The sequence below is a fragment of the Triticum dicoccoides genome, chromosome 5A, assembly GCF_002162155.2.
Source record: "Triticum dicoccoides isolate Atlit2015 ecotype Zavitan chromosome 5A, WEW_v2.0, whole genome shotgun sequence".
NCBI lineage: Eukaryota > Viridiplantae > Streptophyta > Magnoliopsida > Poales > Poaceae > Triticum > Triticum dicoccoides.
In genome coordinates, this window is record NC_041388.1 from 480,988,118 (window position 1) to 481,001,902 (window position 13,785).

The 13,785-nt window shown below is 43.2% G+C and overlaps 2 long non-coding RNA genes across 4 annotated transcripts; one reads left to right on the forward strand and one right to left on the reverse strand.

The window, feature by feature from the left end:
* Positions 1-4,865: 4,865 nt before the first annotated feature.
* Positions 4,866-12,356, forward strand: LOC119302339. 2 transcript variants are annotated; one of them, XR_005147472.1, is made up of 3 exons: positions 4,866-4,935; positions 10,842-11,100; positions 11,301-12,356. It is a non-coding gene; the product is annotated as an uncharacterized LOC119302339 (long non-coding RNA). The 2 variants fall into 2 exon arrangements; XR_005147473.1 differs by having other exon boundaries at positions 10,842-11,014.
* On the reverse strand, positions 7,754-12,458 carry LOC119302338. Of its 2 annotated transcripts, none has more exons than XR_005147471.1 (8): positions 12,352-12,458; positions 11,358-11,517; positions 11,068-11,169; positions 9,853-10,758; positions 9,595-9,768; positions 9,440-9,525; positions 9,305-9,365; positions 7,754-9,224 (listed from the first exon to the last, which is right to left on the reverse strand). It is a non-coding gene; the product is annotated as an uncharacterized LOC119302338 (long non-coding RNA). The 2 variants fall into 2 exon arrangements; XR_005147470.1 differs by having other exon boundaries at positions 11,068-11,199.
* Between the last annotated feature and the right edge of the window lie 1,327 nt (positions 12,459-13,785).

Here is a 13,785-nt window from a genome sequence, read left to right on the forward strand (position 1 = left end):
GGTTGGGGTGGGGCGAGCAGCCGCCGTCCGGTGTCCTTGCCTCTTGCCTTCTCATTGAACCCAACTCCTTCTCCCACAGGCTCCAACCATGGTCAGTTGTGGCAGTAGTAGTTACCAGATTCAGATTTATAGCTAGCTTTTCAAACTTTTTGATCAGTGACTATACTATGTGTATGGCACACATGGTAGGACGTAGTCATTATGTGTAGCCGAGTGTGATGCGTGAGCAGTTGTCACGCCCTCGATGCGGCTATATCTCCCACGTGTCGAAACACGACTTAGAGGCATAACCGCATTGAAAGCAATATCGCAAGTGAGGTAATCTTCACACAACCCATGTAATACATAAGGGAAAGAGATATATAGTTGGCTTACGATCGCCACTTCACACATATTACATGAATAAAGCATTACATCAACCAGATATAATCAAGGTCCGACTATGGAACCCAAAATAAAAGAAGAACACCAAATGCGACAAAGGTCCCCGATCGACCTCAACTGGGCTCCACTACTGATCAACTAGAACGAAACGACACAAAGGACAAGATATTCATCGAGCTCCTCCTGAGCTTGGTTGCGTCATCTGCACGGACTTATCGGCACCTGCAAGCTGGTTTTGGAAGTATCTGTGAGCCACAGGGACTCAGCAATCTCGCACCCTCACGATCAAGACTATTTAAGCTTATGGGTAAGGTAAAAGGTATGAGGTGGAGCTGCAGCAAGCGACTAGCATATATGGTGGCTAACATACGCAAATGAGAGCGAGAAGAGAAGGCAAAGCACGATCGAGAAAGTATGATCAAGAAGTGATCCTAAACAACCTACGTCAAGCATAACTCCAACACCGTGTTCACTGCCCGGACTCCGCCGGAAAGAGACCATCACGGTTACACACGCGGTTGATGCATTTTAATTAAGGTCAACTTCAGGTTTTCTACAACCGGACGTTAACAAATTCCCATCTGCCCATAACTGCGGGCACGGCTTTCGAAAGTTCAAATCCCTGTAGGGGTGTCCCAACTTAGCCCATGACAAGCTCTCACGGTCAACGAAGGAATAGACCTCCTCCCGAGACATTCCGATCAGACTCGGTATCCCGGTACAACAAGATATCCTCGACAATGGTAAAACAAGACCAGCAAGACCGCCCGATGCGCCGACATCCTAATAAGAGCTGCACATATCTCATTCTCAGGGCAACACCAGATGAGCGCTCCGTACAACTAAAACCAGCCATCAAGTTTCCCCGAGGTGGCGCTGCAAAGGACTCTAGTTCGGACCAACACTTAGACAAGCACTGGCCCGGGTGGGGGTTTAAAATAAAGATGACCCTCGGGATGCGCGACTCCCAAGGGAAAAAGGCTAGGTGGCAAATGGTAAAACCAAGGTTGGGCCTTGCTGGAGAAGTTTTATTCAAAGCAAACTGTCAAGGGGTTCCCATTATAACCCAACCGCGTAAGGAACGCAAAATCCGGGAACATAACACCGATATGACGGAAACTAGGGCGGCAAGAGTGGAACAAAACACCAGGCATAAGGCCGAGCCTTCCACCCTTTACCAAGTATATAGATGCATTAATTAAATAAGATATAATGTGATATCCCGACAAGTAAACATGTTCCAACAAGGAACAACATCTCCATGTTCCAACAAGGAACAAACTTCGATCTTCACCTGCAACTAACAATGCTATAAGAGGGGCTGAGCAAAGCGGTAACACAGCCAATCAACGATTTGCTAGGACAAGGTGGGTTAGAGGCTTGGTTTAACAATATGGGAGGCATGATAAGCAAGTGGTAGGTATTGCAGCATAGGCATAGCAAAAGAGCGAGCAACTAAGCAAGCAAAGATAGAAGTGATTTCGAGGGTATGATCATCTTGCCTGAAATCCCGCAAGGAAGAAGAACGAGTCCATGAAGAAGACAAACGAACGTAGACGAACAGGTCCTCACAAACGCGATGTTACCGGAATCAACCCGAAGAAGCAAACACCGAAAAGAAGCACACAACATAGTAAACAACCAACACATGAACATGGTATGATATGCGGGATGCGGTATGCGATGCATATGCATGATTTGCAAAGGAATGAATGAACCTGGCCTCAACTTGGAAAATCAAGTGTGCCACTGGAAAGATGAGATGAAATCGCTTGAAAATGATATAAAGAACGCCGGAATCGGAGTTACGGTTTGGAAATGGCAAGCAATTCAAATATGATACCGGTCCGCGATTACAGCAAGTAGCCAACTAAATGCAACAAGATAAACATGCTACAGCACTCAAATATGACAACAAAATACATGGCAGGAATCCACTCAAGATGCTTAACAAAAGTCTAGTACTGAGCTACGGCCAATTCATCCAATAACAGGTTCAAACAAGCATGGCAAAAATGCATATGGTAAACAGATCTCAGACTTAGTGAAATTAACACTTGTCTGGAATTTTAGATCAGATAACACTTTTCGGAGCAACAAAACTATATGCTACAGGACCTGAACATGGCAAAGTAAAGCATGGCATGGAGCTACTCAAAGCGCTTAACAAAAGTCCCTTAGTGACCTTGAGCCAAAAGGGATCAGAAAATACAATTGCAAGCATGTGAACATGGCAAAAACATAAACAGATCACAGACTTAGTGAAAACTGGAGCATGCTGAAACAGATATCAAGTAGACATGTTTACGAGCTCGATGCACTCACTACGGAGCAAGTCATGACAAGCTAAGCATACACCCATCAAGAATACACAAAATGCAAGCTAGACATGGCAAGAACAATAGCATAGCATGCACGGATCAACTACAACATCCTCGGCAAAATTGCTAACAAGTAGACAATCTGCCCAGATTCACGAAGTAGCAAAAGTAGAGTTCGATTGACTCAAGCTAGGGTGCTCCATAATTGCAAACAAAGACATGGATGGATAAAGCACTACAATATTAACAAAACATCCTTACTGATCATCCTCAAAAGAGGCACGGATCACTAGGAAACAACATGAACATATGGCAACATGAGATAAACAGATCAAGGACTTAGTGGAAATGCTAAGTATCTGAAATCAGCATTACCAAGTGCCTCACTTGGCAAGCTTGTGCTAGTCACCACACACATCACAAAAATACATGGGTTGCACCTCTGGATAGATGGCAAAACCCTTAACAAAACATATGTAGAGCTCATGGGCATATCATGCACACAATAATCATGGCAAAAATGACAAATAGCTAAATGGAGCAGCAGATCTGACAATTATCTCAAGTAGCACTCTTCTAACAGCATTTTGGGCATCAATATGAACTCTAATGAAAATGATGCAATGAGATGAAATGATGTGCTCTCTGAGACGAACATTTTGATATGCTATATGCCCAAAACGGAGCTACGGATGCAAAATTACGATGCGATGAACATGGGCATATGAAACTGGGAATCTCGAGGACTTAGCGAAATTATACCTCTGGAGAAAGTCAAACCGGGACAAGACGGTGCAGGACAGAGGGATCCGGGGACGCGGGACACCGTTTGGATCGGGGGACGGCGCCGTTCAGGGTCGGGACGATGCAGATCTGGAGGTCGAGGTCAACTCCGGCGATCGCCGGAACGGCAGATCCGACCGTGAGGCGCCGGGGCCGGCCGCGGTGGAGGTCGGGGAAGCACCTGGCGGCGGCGGGCGGCGCTTGCTCCGGCGATGAGGAGCGTGACGGCCTCCGGTGAGGTGCAGGGATGATGGGGAGGCGAGGCGCGGTGGTCCGGCGAGCTGCTGCGCCGGCGACCAGTCGGGCGAGGGGCGGCGGAGCTCTGCGGCAAGGAGGCGCGGGACCTGGGCGGCGGTGCTGGCGCGATGGGCTTCGGGGGCCGGCTGCGGGTTCCCGGGCCGGCGAAGTGGGCACGGGCGGCGGCCAACAGGAGGCGGACACGTGGCGGCGGACGGCAGAGCGGACATGTCCGTCGGCGGGATAAATGTCCGGCGCGCGAGGAGAGGGAGGGGGCTAGGGTTAGACCGCGAATTTCGAAGAGGATCACATATTTATAGGTAGAGGGAGCTAGGAGAGTCCAAATGAGGTGCGGTTTTCGGCCACGCGATCGTGATCGAACGACCGAGAGGATGGAAGGGGTTTAGGTGGGTTTTGGGCCACTTTGGAGGGGTGTTGGGCTGCAACACACACGAGGCCTTCTCGGTCCCTCGGTTAACAGTTGAAGTATCAAACGAAGTCCAAATGACACAAAACTTGGCAGGCGGTCTACCGGTGGTAAACCAAGACCGCTTGGCAAGTCTCGGTCCAATCCGGAAATGTTTAATCCCCACACATGAAAGAAAGGTAGAAATGATCACGGGAGGAGATAGGAGCGCCGGAATGCAAAACGAACAACGGAGAAAATGCTCGGATGCATGAGACGAACACGTATGCAAATGAAATGCACATGATGACATGATATGCAATGCACGACACGCAAGCAATGACAAGGCAACAACAGCGAATAACTGGAGGACACCTGGCACATCGGTCACGAGGCGTTACAGCAGCCTAGCTAATCGACGTATGGCCATTAGCATTCTGATTGAAGACCATTCATCTGCTTGTCTACTTGTTTTGTTAATCTATAGTAGTGAAATTGATATGTATTATACGTCGCTGCCGTGTTGTGTCGCTTTGTCGTTCTCAGAGCAGAAGGTGAGTAATAATAGAGCTACCTACGGCCGCTCCGCCGAGTCCGCCGCCCCTGCCGCCGCATCAATGGAATCTTGCGAGGCTCCCTCTTCCTTTCTAAAATGTGCATACATATAGTTTTCTGGTTGGTTTGTTTATCTTTTGCTATGAAATTATATGCATTTTTACAAAATTGGTCATATATATTTCAGGTTTTGGGGGAGGTAGAGAATGTGATGTTTGGCGAAATCAGGGCAGCAACAACCGTTCCAAGGTGAGAAATATGTTCTTATTTTGACTTGTAAGTCTCTTTCTGCCCTTAGTTACACATTTTGGTGCTAAATTTGTATATACACATAAAATTACTTTTGTAGCAGAATCATGAATGGGTTAGTTGACATAATAAAAATAACCATGAATGATTTAGTGGTTCATGACATTATACATGAGAATTATACCATGAATGATTTGTATATACACAAATGAGGTAGTCTCCTTCAAGATAATCAAGTTCTGAATTCTAGCTTGGAAGTTATCACTTGGCTGCAATGTTTCTGTAGAACACAAGCAATAAATTTAAGGTTAGAAAATAAGCAATGCAATGTGAAATATAAATACTTGAGTTTTTCTTAAACAATGATCTTATCAAGTAGAAACTGAAATTTTGAACAAGAAATTGAAAGGTTGCATTACCTATTTGGTTAGGACTTCCGTGTAAACAATATTTTTCGTACATGTTCCACTTGTACTGATCTTCTTATTCTTATTTTTCTTCTTCCCATTTGTGTATGTGTCGCCTGTACTAGTATCTTTATTCTTCTGCTTGTTCACATCATGCGTACCTGTTAGTACTTTTATATTTGATGTCACGGTTGCTCTAGAAAGCGCGACATATAGTTGACCATGTGAGAAAACCGGTTCAGGCAGGTAGATACCAACATTTGGTATTGTCTGACCTTGTGATTTATTTATTGTCATTGCAAAATTGAGCCTGACTGGAAATTGTTTTCTCTTGAAACTGAACGGGAACATGTCATCGTCAGAGGGGCATAATGGTATCCGAGGCAGGAAAACTCGCATTCCGGAGTGCTGTCCCACAACAATCTCTGCATCAATTGTATTTTTTTTTGAAATCCACGTACGACCAATCTCGTGCCGTTGCAAAGTCCATTAGCAGGGTCGATGTTCCTAAGTAGTATGATTGGACAATTTATTTTGAGCTTCAGCATATGTGGAGGTAGTCCATTTGGGGTTAGGGTGTTTAGGGATTCTGGTGGATAGTAGTTATGTGGGTCGTCTTCTACAGAATCAAAGCTGTGGTACACCATCTCCTCCCCCTGGAAGCGATCAATCATTTTTAGGTTGATCTTGTCTACACAATCGTTCCTTGTGGATAAAATTGCTCTTGACGTGATGTACTTTGGATCTTTTAGGGAAGCATTTCCCGTTTGATAGATACTGTCAATGAGTCTATCCCGGCCATTATCATCTGTCTTATTTGACACACATATACTTGTAGGTACAAGTATTTCACTATCATCATTTGTCTCCTCGGTTCCGTTTCCAATGCGTAGTAGGTATTCTGCGAACCATGGGTCGTTTTGAGCCCTCATGTTGCGCACAAGCTTCAGTTGACACATGCAACTCCAAAGCTCCGACCTGCGTAGTGATGCATCTACTATCTGAGCTCTTGTTCCTTTTCGGACAACAGGGAGCACTTGTCTAAAATCTCCCCCAAATACGATTGTTTTTCCACCAAATGGAAGATCTGGTCTATCCATTATGTCCCGCATGATTTTGTCTAACGCCTCCACTGTTTGCCTCTTGGTCATAGATGCTTCATCCCAGATTATTAGTGATGCTGCTTGGAGTAGCTTTGCTGTCCCACTCTGTTTTGTAAAGCTACAAATAGCTCCATCATCTATTTTTAGTGGAATCTTGAACCTTGAGTGTGCGGTCCTCCCTCCAGGCATTATGGAAGCAGCAACACTGGAAGTGGCTGTCGCCACAACAATCTTGCCTTGTCCGCGTATTGTGGCCAAGAGCGCCCTATAAAGAAAAGTTTTTCCTGTGCCTCCCGGCCCATCGACAAAGAATATACCTCCTCTTTGGTGGTCAACTGTGGCTAAGATTTTGTCGTAGGCCTTCCTCTGCTCGTTGTTTAGGTTTTCATGCAACGATACGTCCTCAGGGTCCACCTCGATGGAGGTCTCCTCAATGATCTCCCTAGGTATGTCGTCTGTCATCTCATGTTGTTTGTCGATCTCTGGAAGAGGAAACGATTCAATGTCTTTTCCCATTGAGTGCAACATGTCCCTAATATTTTTCAGAACCATCTGTTCGATCGTGTGCTTGCATTTGCAGTTTCTGTTGTAGTCTTCTGACATTGCCTCAAGGTGTTTGTTCCAGAGGCCACGTACGTCGCTAGGCTCACAAAAAACCAAGATTGTCGCGAATAGCCTTCGTAGCGATGATGGCATTCGAAATAACTCTGCTTCTGTCATGCAGTCATCTAGTGTGTTGTCTGCCTCAATGAGCCCCCGTCTTTCTGCGGCTTCACGGAAGGTTGGCATTACTTTTCCATCGACTGTTCGTAGGTCTTCGTAGCTGGTGGCGCCTGTCACATGATTTAGGAGAACTCGAAGATAGTATCGTTCTCCTTCAGCTAGGTGTGCTGAGACGATCCTGCCTATCTGGATCACAGCGGCTCGTTTCCTCTCTTGCCAAAACTTCCCTCGTCTTTGCCAAGTATAATATTCCGGAAAGTCTCTGTATAGTATGCCTCGTGCTTTCTCATGTAAGTTGTTTGCTTCAAAGTACGCAGTCAACATTGATCTTTCCGTGCCATCACGGTCGATAATATTCTTTATTTTTCCATGCCATGGTATGAAACCATGTGCATATTTGGGAGATGTAGCTGCAGTTGCAAGACTGGTGGGTGCATTTTGCTTAGTTCGAAGCCATATATTCTCCATAGTGCTTCCGGAGGTGTCACCCACCGTGCGTCTCTGTACTGTTTAATCTCGCCGACTTCGACTTCATCTACTTTGTCAGTTACAGATACAGATGCCCGGTCATGACCCTTGTAGATGTACTTGAAGAGGTACTTAACGGCTTTAATGCTTGAGCATATCTCAACATTTATGTGGCAGTTGAACATCCTTAGCAGGTAGGGGTTGTAAGGAACCACCCACCTATTATCTAGTTTGCAACCTCGGACCATTTCAGTACGACCGTCATTGCGTCTCCTATATAGTGGGTAGGAGTCCTTGCCTTGAATCATAGTTTCGTTAAATGGCCTTGGTTAATTGTTCTTGCATGACTGACGATTCTTTGTGCATGGACAAAATTTATTCAATGCACCGCAAGGACCATGCATCATATGTTTGACTACCATTTTGTATAGTTCTGGGTACTTGTGCTTGTTAGGGAGCTCAGCGGAGATGATTCTGTCATACTGTTCCGGACACGTGTATTTGTATTTTCCGGTCATGATGAGCAAAAGGTGAGCATGGGGTAATCCCCTCTTTTGGAACTCTAGGACATATGTATATGCCTTAACCTTTCCAAGAATGGCCTTCTCAAATAGTTGCTGCTTCATTTCTTCTAGCTTCGCCCTGAAAATTTAATTTTGAATACAATTACCTGGGTCATCGTCATTACTGATATTTTCATCATCAACATCTTCCTCTTGTGTATCCTTCTTTGGGATTTTCCTATGCCAACCGAGTTCAGCTCTTGGAAAGAATAGAGGATATGATAACGGGTCGTAGCACCCGTAATATGATCTAATGTGCTCTATTTCGTTGTTGTTCCCATGAAGTATTACATTCCTATCATAAGTATCTCTTCTTTGATTTCCTTCAATCCACACTGCAGCTACCTTCGAATTGATTGGTGCGTTGTATGTTCTCTGGTCCAATCTTTGGTCAACGTTCAAGATAAGTCTGTAGTCCTCGAGGTTTTGGGCTTGTCCCAAACTCCTGAACTGTTGAGAGTATGGGTTATCGCGTAGAATGTCAGTTATGATTCCAATCACCTGCCTGTCTTGCTCATACATTTCCTCGCGGCAGCGGCGGTACCGATGCTCTAAGCTTGGATCATCATTGTAGAAGTACAACTCCAGATGCTTTGGATCGGAGCGACTATTACCAAATGAGTGTATGTTGTGATAGATCTGACCATGAGCTCGGAAGGTGTAAATACCAGTTGTTCGAATGTTGGTTGTCTCTCTGTCAAGCTAGCAGTATAGAGTAGTGAATGAGAAGTGTCCATTGAAAAATCTTATATTGTTCCGAAAATGTCTTGCATCAGAGTCGTTGCTTGTCCAAAGTCTCATAAGTTCAGGTGCTGTATCTGGATTGGCTAGTCTTATCTTCCCTTTTCTGCAGCATAACCCCTTAGATTCATACTTCAATTTCGTTGCATTACAGAACTTGCAATTTTTTTCCGTTCTGAACATGTGTGTGTTCTTTGGTATGTTGCTGTAGACGATATCATACGGATCAGGGTTGTGAAATTCCTCGTCTTCTCTGGTTTCAATTTCCACTTTTCCATCCCATTCTGCTTTGATTTGTAGCAATCAGAAATTAGTACAGGGTAATATAATGATGCAAATATACTTAAAACTGTATTGAGCATACCTTCACCAAAGAACATGTATTCATCCTCGTTTGTGTCTTCTTCAAATATGACTATCATTATCTGTGTTGTAAAATTTTATTGTTTATATATTTCTTTGTATTGCATAAGAACATATATGAAATTGATAACCTTACCGTGATCATCGTTGTAGATTGATTGTTTTGGTGCATCTACTTCTTTGATGGTTTTGTCTTGCTCACATATGCCTTCATAGTCACACCTGTTTAGTAATTTTTTAATATATAATTTTTGTATTGCATAAAAGTAAATATGAAATTGATAACCTTACCGTGACCATTATTGTAGAATGATTGTATTCGTGCATTTACTTCTTTGATTGTTGGACACATTGAAGTGGGGATGCCTGGCCAAAAAGCCACCTTACTGTGATCGTCGTTGTAGGCTGTTTGTGTTTGGGCATCCGCTTCTTTAATGGATGGAAACATTATAGAGAGGGGGATGTCTGTCCACAAAAGATGGTTAGTTACATATGCGGTTTCATATATTTTTGGAATGCGAGAGTATTGTATAAATTTTAGATTTTTACCATTAATCGTGACTTCTGGTTGTTCGGGAGGTTCGTTGTCATCGTTGTCATTTTCCGACATGGATCTATCTTCTTGTGATGATTTCATCTGTCTTGCTGCGAATTCTTCGTTATGACGGTGTAGCAGCGTTTGTCTTTCACCCGCTGTCACATGCTTTCCATGTTTTACAGTACAGGGAGATGTACTAACTTCCTGCTCGGTTGCAATATATGCAGGGTTCTCCATCGCAATTGAATCTTTACTTGGCATGTTGCGCTTCAATTCACGATTAGCTTTAATTTTTTCTATCCTAGCTTTCTTTTGTTCCGGTTGCATATTTGCATATTCCTGCCTTTTTTTGCCTTTTGATCTGTCTTCTTCCTTGAATCTTTATTTTTTTGTTTTTTTGATAGGCTTCTCGACGTTTACTCAGTTTTTCTTCCCTTTCTTCACTGGTCATCGCTGCATAGCGCTCTCTATCTCTTTTCTGTTTTTCTCCTGACATGGCATGTTTTCTTTGATTTACACTAACTTCCTGTTCAGTCGTGATATATGCAGGCTTCTCCATGGCAATTGAATCTTTGTTTGGTGTACTGTGCTCCAGTTCACAGTTACCTGCAATTTGTTCTATTCCAACTTGCTTTTGTTCTGGCTCAATTGTATCTTTGGATGGTATACCACGCTCCAGTTCACAGTTAGCTGCAATTTTCTCTGTTCCAACTTCTTTTTGTTCTGGCTGTGTATTTGCATATTCCTGCATTTGTTTTGCCTTTTGATCTCGCTCCTTTCTTGAATCTTTGTTTGTTTTGTTTTGTTGATAGGCTTCACGGCGTTTTTTCAGTTTTTCTTCCCTTTCTTCATTGCTCATCCGTGCATACCGCTCTCTATCTCTTTTTCTTCTTTGTTCATTCGCATCCATGGCTTGCCTGCATCAAAGTTTGTATATGGTAGTTTCATAACTGGATGATATCAATAAAATTGTTATTCTAACGTTTTTATTCTTTTTTAGGTGTAAATGGCAGGTCCTCTGCCTTTGCATTATAGATTAGGGTTGTACAAGAAGGAGAACAAGCAGTAGAGAGAAGAGCATAAGCAGGAGCAAAAGAAAACGAAGAAGCAGTCATCCAAGGCGCTGTACATGCATGTTCAGCTTTGTACTACATTCAGCGTGTTCAGCTGCAGGTCATTGAAAAATTCAAGTAATTGAGTTTGCTTACTAAGAGATGATTACTCACCTTCCTCTTTGCTTATTTAAAGATCCCAGGAAGGTAATTTGTTCGCTTGCTTAGTGTACGTAGCAGTCCCTATCTAGAATAAGATGCTTTGGGCTGTGTTATCTGCTGGAAAAAGAACCATGAAGTGTATGGCTGCATAAATTCCATCATGTTAGGATTAGTTACAACCAAATTAGAGTTAATTCCTGCAACTTTGAATTGGTGATGACAAATTTTTCGTTTATACATGGCAGGTAGCACATTTTATAATAATAAGGAAGTCCTATGAAAGGAGACAATGATGAACACACCTGATGGCTCGTTGTCTTTGCTGTCAGCGCTGATGCCGGCGAGGCGACGTGTTGATGGCTCGTTGCTTTTAGTTTCTAGTGGCGATATCGACGTGGCGACGTGCAAAGCTGAGTTGCTAAGCACCTTATTTGACCGAAGACCTGAGATACATTAAGGGTGCTGTACATGTGTATTTATAAATAGGATCAGACTTGGATCCAGATTCCTGTAGCTAGTAGGATTGGTCAGGCTCCTCTTAGTTTTTTTTTGACAAAACTCGTTTATAATCTATATAAAAGATAGTGTTCCTTTTGTTTCTCGCTTAGCAGGCTAGCTAGTGGAGCTGGTTTTGCGAGCGTACTCAAACTGCACGGCCATGGTTCGAGTCCTATGATGAGCGCAATTTTTTTTCTCCAACGTAAAAACGACGGACGAAAAAAAAGAGGACGTATGAAAAACAGCTTGATGGACAAATAAAAGTGAAGAAACGACCCGTCCTTTAATATTAGGGAGAGAAGAGATAGATAATCACAAATACACTAATTACTTCTTTAATTTGTTGAGGGGTCAAAAACTAATTAACAATTTGGCTTAAGCTGCGTTGGCATCCAGACTTGCTACTATCTCATTTCAATAGCAGCCAGTATACCATTTGTCACTACAAAGACAGAAAAAAGAAAAGGGAAGAGGGGGAACCTGCAGGTGACTATGATGAGCGCAATTTTTTTTCTCCAACGTAAAAACGACGGACGAAAAAAAAGAGGACGTATGAAAAACAGCTTGATGGACAAATAAAAGTGAAGAAACGACCCGTCCTTTAATATTAGGGAGAGAAGAGATAGATAATCACAAATACACTAATTACTTCTTTAATTTGTTGAGGGGTCAAAAACTAATTAACAATTTGGCTTAAGCTGCGTTGGCATCCAGACTTACTACTATCTCATTTCAATAGCAGCCAGTATACCATTTGTCACTACAAAGACAGAAAAAAGAAAAGGGAAGAGGGGGAACCTGCAGGTGAAAGAATGCGACACTGAAGCCGGGTTGCGACTGTCGAAAATTAAGACGATGCGTCGGCGTGCCCGCTTGGGGACAGCTACGATGCCTCCGGCCCGGCGCTCGGGGACGGATAACAACCCCAGGATCCCGACAACCACAATCTGCAGGAGCTAAGGGGAACGAGATCCACTCCTTCAACGCCTCAATTGAAGCCGGTGCCAACTGCGCCGTCGAGTACGACGAGCTCGCATCCTCCCTCACGCAACTGATATCAGGGCCCCAATACCCGTTGCCCGGGAGATCGACGCGGCACGCGCGCAGGCAAACTATGTGTAGTCCCAGCCACGAGGTGTGTGAGTGAGGACCACGAGTAGGAGAGGAGACCGAGGGGAGCTTCGAGGTGATCCTCACATATGCGGTAGATCCAGGCTGGCTCATCCTTTTCCATGGCTGGGAGTGGGAGCTCCGGAGAAGACAAGACTTTCTTTTTTGGGACAGGGAGAAGACAAGAAGACTCGAGAAAGGAGAAAATGAAGGCTCATGTTGGTGGTACTTGTAGCCACACTACGTTTTTTGGACGTGTACACATTGTACGTATTGATAGTTTGGATAGTTACATGGAACTTTGCTTAGGTGAAAAGATGAGCCAACGCTGGTACTACTTCTGGTGTAGTACGTGTTTAAGTTAACTCAGTCAAATGTCTATCAAATAAAGAGCCACCATGAATGGAAATCCTTTTTGGAGCTCGGCCTCCAATGAGGCCTCCAAATTCAAATTTGAAATTTCATCAAAATTCATATTTTTACATTTCAAAAAATTCTGAAAAAAATATAGATATACAAGGAGGCATAACACACATGTGTGTAAATTTTCAGTTCAAAATACATTGAAATGGGGGCCGTGCAAAAAATACAAATCTGGTGCTATTTAACACATGATACTATTCATTCTCCCAAGCCATGAATTTGTCTTTTTTGTATAGGTCGCAACTCAAGGTATTTCATCATGAATTTTTACACACATGTGTGTTACATCCTTACATGCACTCATATTTTTTTTCAGAATTTTTTGAACAATAAAATTTGAATTTGAAATTTTCAAAAATAAAGACCTCCATGGAGCTCGGCCTCCAAAACACCTCTCTCCAACATGAACCATTTTAGTATATAAATGTTGTTACAATTGAGACACTTATTTTGAAGCAGAGGGAGTATATCAAATTCAAAAAAATGAAAATATGTTCATTGTCAATTAAAAAGAGAAGGTGAGACATAATTAATGAATATCACAAGTACACACTTCTACACTAATAGGTTGATACGTCAGTATATACATTTGAAAAATGATACATATATAAATTGCGCCCTAGGATTGTGAAAATTTAGAATGTCCTTTTTTACAATGTTCTCCCTGAAAATAAAACTTTAGCATGTCCATAGAAAACA